The sequence below is a fragment of the Acartia tonsa genome, chromosome 9 (assembly GCF_053477335.1).
Source record: "Acartia tonsa isolate MP-2025a chromosome 9, ASM5347733v1, whole genome shotgun sequence".
Classification (NCBI taxonomy): Eukaryota; Metazoa; Arthropoda; class Copepoda; order Calanoida; family Acartiidae; genus Acartia; species Acartia tonsa.
This window is the reverse complement of record NC_137268.1, coordinates 14,362,154-14,373,697: the sequence shown is the minus strand read 5'-3', so window position 1 is coordinate 14,373,697 and position 11,544 is coordinate 14,362,154.

Here is an 11,544-nt window from a genome sequence, read left to right as displayed (position 1 = left end):
TTTTATTTTGCATGATGACGATGGTCAAAGTAAATTATATTTAAGATGCTCATAACAATGGGAAAAATTATTTTGATACTGATATCCCATAAAAGTTTGAAAATTGCATCAAAATAACCAAAGATATGGGGAAATATGTAAAACATATAAAAATAGCCAAAAACCTAATAAAAGGCAGTCTGGCCGTCATGGTTGTTTTATTAAAACGACAAAAAAATTAATTTTTAAATCCTTAACTTAAAAAATTTGGAAAATCGGACCATATACACTGAAGATATGGAAAAAAGTGTTAAAAATATAAAAATAGCCTAAAACCTGCCAAAAAGGCAGTCTGGCCGTCATGGTTATTTTGTTTAAAAGACGGGAAATTTAATTTTGATATCTATAACTGAAAAATTTTGAAAATCGGACTATAAACACTGAAGATATGGAGAAAAATGTTGAATATATAAAAAACAGCCTAAAACCTGCTAAAGAGGCAGTCTGGCCGTCAAGATTGTTTTCTTTAAAAGACGGGAAATTTAATTTTGATATCTATAACTGAAAAAATTTTGAAAATCGGACCATAAACACTAAAGATATGGAGAAAAATGTGAAAAATATAAAAATAGCCTAAAACCTGCTAAAAAGGCAGTCTGGCCTTCATGGTTGTTCCTTTAAACGACGGGAAATTTAATTTTGATATCTGTAACTGAAAAAGTTTTGAAAATCGGACCATACAAACTGAAGATATGGAGAAAAATGTGAAGAATATAAAAATAGCCTAAAACCTGCTAAAAATCGGTCGGAACGCCAATGATGTTTTATAGTCAATTGTGCTCCTTAATGATGGGAATGTTGTCAAAAAATTTCAGCATTCTATCATTTATAGGAGCTGAATAAATCCCATTTCCCCCATAGCGTTACGGACTAACTGACGGACTGACTGACGGACTGACGGACGGACAAAGTGAATTATAGAGTAGCTTCGCTACTAAAAATAATTTAGAAATCCAAGAAAAAATAATCTAAAAAATCTAGCTAATCCATATTTTTCTGGGATCTAAAGGGATAAGCCAATGGCCAATAATTTGATATGAATCCTCAATTATGATACAAAAATTACCCCTTCTGTAGATTAAGATTAGTGGTTGAAAAGTTTGATCACTTATATTAATAAACCAATCAAGTCCCCAAAGTTGTCGAGCCAACGAATAAAAAAAATGTTATTAGAAAAATTTTGGGACCAGTACATTAAACAGGCTCTCTCTCCTACATGTTTCCACAAGGTAGAGAGATTTTTATTTTTTTTTAGTAGCAAAGCTTCTCTCTAATCCACTTTGTCTGTCCGTCCGTCAGACAGTCAGTCTATACCGATATATACGGGTAATGTTATTTTATCGGCTGCTGATAGAATATAGTGAAAATTCACATGACATGGACATCTAATCGATACATTATTTTTTCCATCTGACTATCGGCCAGCCATTAAACTGTTTTTAACCTATTTTTAAATCATATATCAACAAGGATGACAACATCCACAAGTAGCGAAGCACAAAAAATCGTAGATGGGAATACGTACAGGTAGATTTAAAAGGATTTTACTAAAATCAAGAATAGATTTATTGGATAAAATAAATATGAAACCTTGTTTTATTTTGTATGATGACGATGGTCAAAGTAAATTATATTAAAGATGCTCATAACAATGGGAAAAAGTTTGAAAATTGGATCAAAATAAACAAAGATCTTGGGAAATATGTAAAACATATAAAAATAGCCAAAAAACCTGATAAAAGGCAGTCTGGTTGCCATGGTTGTTTTCTTAAAACGACAAAAAATTTAATTTTTAAATCCTTAAAAACTTTAAAAATTTGGAAAATCGGACCATATACACTGAAGACAGGAAAAAAGTGTTAAATATATTTATAAATAGCCTAAAACCTGCCAGAAAGGCAGTCTGGCCGTCATGGTTATTTTCTTTAAAGACGGGAAATTTAATTTTGATATCTACAACTGAAAAAAATTTTAAAAATCGGACTATAAACACTGAAGATATGGAGAAAAATGTTAAAAATATAAAAAAAAACAGCCTAAAACCTGCTGAAGGGGCAGTCTGGCCGTCATGGTTGTCTTCTTTAAAAGATGGGAAATTTAATTTTGATATCTATAACTGAAAAAATTTTGAAAATCGGACCATACACTGAAGATATGGAGAAAAATGTGAAAAATATAAAAATAGCCTAAAACCTGCTAAAAAGGCAGTCTGGCCTTCATGATTGTTTCTTTAAACGACAGGAAATTTAATTTTGATATCTGTAACTGAAAAAAATTTGAAAATCGGACCATAAACACTGAAGATATGGAGAAAAATGTAAAAAATATAAAAATAGCCTAAAACCTGCTAAAAAGGCAGTGTGGCCTTCATGATTGTTTCTTTAAACGACAGGAAATTAAATTTTGATATCTGTAACTGAAAAAATTTTGAAAATCGGACCATAAACACTAAAGATATGGAGAAAAATGTGAAAAATATAAAAATAGCCTAAAACCTGCTGAAAATCGGTCCGACCGCATATGATGTTTTATAGTCAATTGTGCTCCTTAATAATGGGAATGTTCTCAAAAAATTTCAGCATTCTATCTTTTATAGGTGCTGAGTAAATCCCATTTCCCCCATAGCGTTACGGACTGACTGACTGACAGATGGACGGACGGACGGACAAAGTGAATTATAGAGTAGCTTCGCTACTAAAAATATACTATGACACCAGTAGACTGCAGAGCCCAAATTTGAATTAAGTCCCCAATAAACTTTTTGGGGGGGAATTAAAAATTAATTTTTACTGATGCTCCTGTCATTTTGACCAGAGCAAAAGGTCTTTTTTACTCGGGGTTATATTGTGGCTTTTAGACCAATTTATATAATTCACTTCATATTGATACAATAAAAAAAAAACCTTACTATGTTCATTGGAAATATTTTTTTTTTCTAAAACAATTAATTTTATTGAAAAATCTAACATTGAAATAAAACATATAATTCTGAAGTTTGAACCAATTAGAAGTCTTGTTTCATTTCAGTTCTTTACAATTCAAACAAGGATGACAACATCCATAAGTAGCGAAGCACAAAAAATCGTCGATGGGAATATGTACAGGTAGATTTAAAAGGTTTTTAGTAAAATCAAGAATAGATTTATTGGATAAAATAAACATGAAACCTTGTTTTTTTTTGCATGATGGTGATGGTCAAAGTAAATTATATTAAAGATGCTCATAACAATGGGAAAATTTTTTTTGATACTGATATCCCATAAAAGTTTGAAAATTGCATCAAAATAAACAAAGATATGGGGAAATATGTAAAACATATAAAAATAGCTAAAAACCTGATAAAAGGCAGTCTGGCCGTCATGGTTGTTTTATTAAAACGACAAAAAATTTAATTTTTAAATCCTTAACTTAAAAAATTTGGAAAATCGGACCATATACACTGAAGATATGGAAAAAGTGTTAAATATATAAAAAAAAAGCCTAAAACCTGCCAAAAAGGCAGTCTGGCCGTCATGGTTATTTTGTTTAAAAGACGGGAAATTTAATTTTGATATCTATAACTGAAAAATTTTGAAAATCGGACTATAAACACTGAAGATATGGAGAAAAATGTTAAATATATAAAAAACAGCCTAAAACCTGCTAAAAAGGCAGTCTGGCCGTCATGATTTTTCTTTAAAAGACGGGAAATTTAATTTTGATATCTATAACTGAAAAAATTTTGAAAATCGGACCATAAACACTGAAGATATGGAGAAAAATGTGAAAAATATAAAAATAGCCTAAAACCTGCTAAAAAGGCAGTCTGGCCTTCATGGTTGTTCCTTTAAACGACGAGAAATTTAATTTTGATATCTGTAACTAAAAAAATTTTGAAAATCGGACCATAAACACTGAAGATATGGAGAAAAATGTGAAAAATATAAAAATAGCCTAAAACCTGCTAAAAATCGGTCCGAACGCCAATGATGTTTTATAGTCAATTGTGCTCCTTAATGATGGGAATGTTGTCAAAAAATTTCAGCATTCTATCTTTTATAGGAGCTGAGTAAATCCCATTTCCCCCATAGCGTTACGGACTGACTGACGGACGGACTGACTGACGGACTGACGGACGGACAAAGTGAATTATAGAGTAGCTTCGCTACTAAAAAGAGTGTTTTCACATAGTGACTTTTTTCCAATGTAGTTAAATAATTTTTATTTAAATAAAAGATACATACTTTTTAAAAATATTTTTAAAAATAAGTTTGAAAAATCTTATATTTTATCATATTTGTATATGTGACAAAAATAAATTTGTTGCATTGCATAAACACTATTTAACCCTTTATAGCCAATTTTTATGTGTTTTAAATAAGTGATAGAAAACAAGCACGATATTGTTAATTCATTGATATATTGTAAAGAATTAAGATTTTAATGAATTAATTTAGATGAAATCATAAGGCCTAATTTTACTCTATACCAGAATACTATATTTATGAAGCAAAACACTCTAAAAGCTACGAATTTTACCCAATTAAAAAAAGACGCTTTACTCTGATCAAAAAGGACCACAGCAACAGTAAAAATTAATTTTTAAATCCCCTCAAAAAAGTTTATTGGGGACTTAATTCAAATTTAGGATCTGCAGTTTGATTCTACTGGTGTCATAGTATATTTTTAGTAGCGAAGCTACTCTATAATTCACTTTGTCCGTCCGTCAGTCAGTCCGTCAGTCAGTCCGTCCGTCAGTCAGTCAGTCCGTAACGCTATGGGGGAAATGGGATTTACTCAGCTCCTATAAAAGATAGAATGCTGAAATTTTTTGACAACATTCCCATCATGAAGGAGCACAATTGACTATAAAACATCATTGGCGTTCTGACCGATTTTTAGCAGGTTTTAGACTATTTTTATATTTTTCACATTTTTCTCCATATCTTCAGTGTTTATGGTCCGATTTTCAAAATTTTTTCAGTTACAGATATCAAAATTAAATTTCCCGTCGTTTAAAGGAACAACCATAAAGGCCAGACTGCCTTTTTAGCAGGTTTTAGGCTATTTTTATTTTTTTTCACATTTTTCTCCTTATCTTCAGTGTTTATGGTCCGATTTTCAAAATTTTTTCAGTTATAGATAACAAAATTAAATTTCCCGTCTTTTAAAGAAAACAATCATGACGGCCAGACTGCCTTTTTAGCAGGTTTTAGGCTGTTTTTTATATATTTAACATTTTTCTCCATATCTTCAGTGTTTATAGTCCGATTTTCAAAATTTTTCAGTTATATATATCAAAATTAAATTTCCCGTCTTTTAAACAAAATAACCATGACGGCCAGACTGCCTTCTTGGCAGGTTTTAGGCTATTTTTATATATTTAACACTTTTTTCCATATCTTCAGTGTATATGGTCCGATTTTCCAAATTTTTATGTTAAGGATTTAAAAATTAAATTTTTTGTCGTTTTATTAAAACTACCATGACGGCCAGACTGCGGTTTATCAGGTTTTTGGCTATTTCTATATGTTTTACTTATTTCCCCATATCTTTGTTTATTTTGATGCAATTTTCAAACTTTTATGGGATATCAGTATCATAATAATTTTTACTATTGTTATGAGCATCTTTAAAATAATTTACTTTGACCATCTTAATCATGCAAAATAAAACAAGGTTTCATGTTTATTTTATCCAATAAATCTATTCTTGATTTTAGTAAAAACCTTTTAAATCTACCTGTACGTATTCCCATCAACGATTTTTTGTGTCATCCTTGTTGATATATGTTTTAAAAATAGGTTAAAAACAGTCTAAACATTTTTAGGATTTGGTTATGGAGATGCTTCACTTATAATATTGGATCTTGTGGTTCTAGGTAGGGTTTGGCCGGATATCGGATATCCGACTGATTTCTATTGCCGGATATCCGGAGCCGGACATCTGGAACCGGTCAATATCCGGCCGGATAACTGGCCGGCATTAAAAATCAGCCGAACATCCAGTATTTAGATAGTTTCAATATCCGGTATCCATCCGGATATCCGGCCCAACCCTAGTTCTAGGAATCAAAAATCAGAGGTATAGGATAAAGCTATCATACAAAAAATGTATACGTCTTGAAAATATACTTTATTAATTCGATAAGAGAAATCAGTTTTAATCCAAAATATCTAATTGAACATTTTTGCCTTGGATGGATTATTTTGTCATTCTAATGTGAATGATTTTCTATTTTATCAGTACTACCCAGGGAGGTAGGGGACATTGGGCTATTTATTACACTAGTGCCCAAAGTTTTCTTATTCCCTGGCTTAACTACTTTGGGGACTTTTTATTGAATTTGATTGGTCTGATTCATTAAGTTAATTGTAATTTACAGAAGAGGTAATTTTGTGTTTTATCATTGGTGATGTACATCAATTTTAGCAGCCATTGTCTTATCCCTTTATATCCCTGATTATACGGAAGAGTGAAAGGCTGTTAACCTTAAGAAACTTGATTATTTATAGTCCGAGTTTTATTAAATTTCTAATTGTGTTTAAAAGCAAAGTTTTTCTATAATAAGGGTCGGTATGTCTGTCCGTACCTCCCTCCAGGTAACAGGTAGTTTTTTTTGTTAATTTAAACATGTTAAAATTATCCTATCGATTTAAAACTTATCATGATTATGCCTATAACAGTTAGGTATGATTTAGAAAGCATAGACACTCTATTATTCTTTCCAGATAGATCATAATTGTTACTAAATAGTCAATTATGATTTTAACTTTTTTGAAAAAAAACCTTTTGTATGATATATTTATTCTAGAATCTAATGATCTGATTCTTTTTTTGGATTCCTAGAACAACAAAGTACAATGTCATAAGCAAACCATCTCTATGATCATAAAAAAGTGAGTATGTCTTTAAACAGTCTACTGTTTTAAAGCAGTTTTCTTTAACAAATTACATTCAAATTTGCTTTTATTCTGCTTATACAGTGTTTATGTTCTTTATCCTACCGTTTCAGAGTTTCGCTTTTATGGATGTTGTCACCCTTATTTTACAGATTTTCACTAGACATCTCGAATAATGTGTCCTTAATAATATGTTTAAATCAGACGGACAAACATTACCAGGTTTCAAAGAAACTGCTGTGCGAGAAAATAGACAACTATTTTAACACTTTTTAAAAGCGAAGCTTTTCTATAATAAGGGTCAGTCCGTCCGTCCGTTACAGTTAGCTCTTTTCGTTAATTTAAACAGGTTAGAATTGTCCTATCTATTTCAAATTTTGCATGCTGATTCCTATAACAGTTAGGTACGACTTAGAAAGTGCAGCAACTCTATAATCGCTACCAGAAAGTCAGTATGTCAATATATGTAAAACAAGCTGATTTTTAAAAACTTTTTTGACAACAAATTTTTTAATGTTAAAATTATCCTATTCATCTGATTTTTTGAATACTGATTCCTATTATAACAAGGTAAAGTGTTATAAGAGAAGCATCTCTATAATCAAGTCCTAAAAACGTCAGTATGTCCTTAAACAGTAACATGTATTTAATCAGTTTTGCAACAAATCTACTTAAATTTTGTATAGACATTAATATTCAGTTTATTCAATTCTGACACTCTACAAGTGTTAATGTTCGTATGTCCTTCCATTTCAGAGCTTCGCTTTTATGGATGTCGTCATCCTTGTTTGTTACAAAAGAAACTGTACTTTTTAGGTTATGTAAAAACACAAAGTCGTGGAAAATATTATTTTATCTTCTTTTCTCATTATTGCTTTAAGTTAAGAAAATAAATACATTTTTCAGAATGTACACCTTTGTTGCTATTTTAAAATGCTTTTTTCTCTTAATCAAATCATTCTTGTTAGTAACACAGTTACTGTATTTCGACCATAAGCGTGCAGAAGGTTGTAGAGGGTTGTTAGAACCCAGGTATAAGGTATAACCAACAAGCGAAATAAATATTAAATAATATTTGGGGGGCAAATGGAGAGGTCGTCAATTTTACGATGTATTGCCTCCCAACGACAGCTGAAAAACATGTATAGGTTTCGTGATTTTTTCCCGAATTAATTTCATTGTTGGTATAAGCTGGTTAGCACCCCACTTAATATTGATTTTTGGTACACCTACCTTTCCTGCACAAGGTATCATACCCCCATGGCAAATTAAACGCTGTGCACGTCTCTTATATTTGTTTCCTATTGCTCACAAAAAACTCATAAATTCAAAATAGCACAAAAACTTTATTTCCATATTTCTACTGATGTCTTAAATTTAAAATTATGGCTGTGTTACTCATGAACCGAATTGTCCTAGATACTTGTTAATGACATCACAACTAACTTTATCTATTATTTGTAATGTGTAGAAGATAATAAAAAGATATTAATGATAATATAAAATATATATTTAGGAATGCAATTGATATAAAATGAAATGATGATTATTAAACATTAAACATATACTAGCACTAAATATCTATAATACAAAGTAGAACGATGTCTGTTTGTTTGTTTGTTTGTCTGTCTGTCTGTTTGTAGCGAAGGATCTTGCTAACCGCTGAACCGATCGGGTTCTCCTTTGCAGGGTAGCTTCTCATAGGTCCCGGGAAGGTTTATAACTATTTTCTTGGGGGATGGGACACCCCCAACCCCCCAAAAAATGAAAATCCCCCCCCCAAAAAAAATTTTCTTATTAAAAATAAAATTAAAATATTGGGGTCGACTACCCCTCCCCCCAATTTTTTTTTTTAATTTTCTTTTAAATCTAAATTATGAAAAAATGGTTTGATTAAACCTCTTGGGGCAAAGCCCCTAGAGGCTAGGGGCGAAGCCGCTAGTCTTCAATAAAGCATTATTCTTTTGAACAAAGTCGCAAAGTATCTTAATTGCTTAATGCTTGATTTGGACGTAAACCCCTGTAATAGGTATGATACAACATTCATTGTGCCTGATTGTTCAATAATCATCTATAAAAAAACCTATTTGAATTGTGGCAAAATTATTTCCAAAGAATTAAAAGAACATAATTATTTTAAGACTTAACATGCTAGTAACATTGTTCCTAGTCGTCATAGAAATCGCCTTTCCAAAATGTTTGCTTCATAAAAAAATTTAAACCAATAGGATATTTGAAGAAACATAAATGCTCTATTGTATTTATCTATTTTATAATTGTGTAAAAAGTCAGTAGTAACATGTTGTTGAAATTACTTCTTTACAACTATCACACATTAGTTTTTATAATACTACTTTATATTATAGACTAGCGGATACGCCCATTGGATGCCTCTTGTGGCACTTGGCGCGGGGTTTAGGGTTGTAAATCAACCCATCGCATTTTAATTTTAGTTTTGAAAAGAAAAAATATGAGGGGGGGGATTTTCTACTTACGATTTCTCGTATTTTTTACTCCCCCTCCAAATTTTAGCTTAATGTAGGGGGGGGGGGGTAGATAAAAAGTAACTGTGGGGAACTCTAACCTTTTAGGGAGTTGGGACAAAACACCTAATTTAAAAATACCTAATTTAAAAATGCCTAATTTTATAAATGTCTAGTGTGACAAAACACCTAATTTATAAATACCTAATTTAAAAATGTCTAATTTAAAGATGCCTAATTTTAAAAATGCCTAATGTGACAAAACACCTAATTTTAAAAATGCCTAATTTTATAAATACCTAACTATAAATACCTAAGTTTAAAAATACCTAATTTTAAAATACCTAATTTAAAAAAAACCTAATTTTAGCATATCTTAAAACTGTTGTTAAATGATGTTAAATTTATGATTAGTTTGTGGCACCTCCAGGTATTAGGTATAACAAACAAGCGAAATAAATATAAAATAATATTTGGGGGGCAAATGAAGAGGTCGTCAATTTTACGATGTGTTGCCCCCCAATGACAGCTGAAAAACACGTATAGGTTTCGTGATTTTTTTCCGAATTAATTTCATTGTTGGTATAAGCTGTGGCACCTCAAGTGAGAAATAAATTAATTAGCAAAATCAAAGGTTGAACAAATTGGTCAAAGAAAACAAATTAATTTTTATTTTTTATTGGTTTCTTCCCTAACCTAAGTAGCCGTAGCGTCGCTTTACAAACTCCTCAAGGGGATGGTCAGTCAGGGGTAATAGAGGGAAAGGTAAGAGTAGGTTGATTTTTTGGGGGGGTGGTAGTTGACCATCCCCCATTTTAATTCTAGTTTTATAAAGAACGATTGAAGAGATATAAAAAAATGGGGGGGAGGATTTTTTCAAAGGGCGATTTCTCATTGGAAGGTGTTGGTAACCTCCCCATAAGCGTTATAATCATTCCCATGACCTATGGGAAGCTTCATTGTAAAGATGAATCATATTGGTTCATCGATTATTGAGCTCCTTCAGCAAGAATCATTAGCCAATTGTATTAATGTTATCAAAATTTTAGGTATTTTAGTGAAAAAATTATATATTCCAGAATTAGGCATTTCTAAATTAGGCGTTTAGATAGTTTAGAATTAGGTATTTTTAAATTAGGCATTTTTAAAATTAGACATTTTTAAAATTAGGTATTTTTAGTTAGGCATTTTTAGTTAGGCGTTTTTAAATTAGGCATTTATAAATTAGGTGTTTTTAAATTAGGTGTTTTTAACGTAGGTGTTTTTAACATTAGGTATTTTTAAACTTAGGTGTTTTTAGTTAGGCATTTTTAGTTAGGCATTTTTAAATTAGGTGTTTTGTCCCCACTCCCCTTTTAGGGCTGTTCACACCTAATCTAATATAATTATTACAATTAAATAATAAGTTTTAAAGAAATGTAAAAGTGGATGGTTGATGAAAGTTAAGAAAGAAAGGTAATGACCAAAATTTCAGCGATCTTAAGGGATATGACAATGGACGATGAATTTATATTCATCTCAAATGAAAATTTCCCCTTCTTTAGATTAATATAATTGGTTAAAAATTTGTAGCACTACTAGCTTGTATCAACAAATAAAGTTCAATGAAATTACTCGAAGCTTTTTGAGTCAATCAAAGTTAACATGTATATGAAACTTTGGTTTTAAGAATAATTTCCAAAACAATTCAGACGGACAGACATTATAGAGTAGCCCCACTCAAGTTTTTCCAAATATTGTGTACACATTTTGTAATTAACTAATAAATATTTATGCAGACTTATGTTAATTATCTATTATTAGTAGAGAAGCTACTATATCTAAAACTATCTGATATGCTTCTAGAGGCCTCTAGAGGCACTTGAGTTAGTTGACCCCCTTACAATTTATGATTTTAAAAATTTTGGAAAGAATAGTAAGGCCGTTTACGAGATATCTTTAGGTATGCAAATAGACATTAGGACATTCTGCTACTATAGCACATATTGGTGGCTATATTTAAGGGAAGTGAGTTTAAAAAAATAGTTATAAACCTTCTCTGGACTAAAAGTAGAAACCTAACGCTTCAGTGGTTAGTGAGATCTTTCTTCCTACAGACAGAGACACACATATAGACATAGACATATGTTATTTTTATGTAA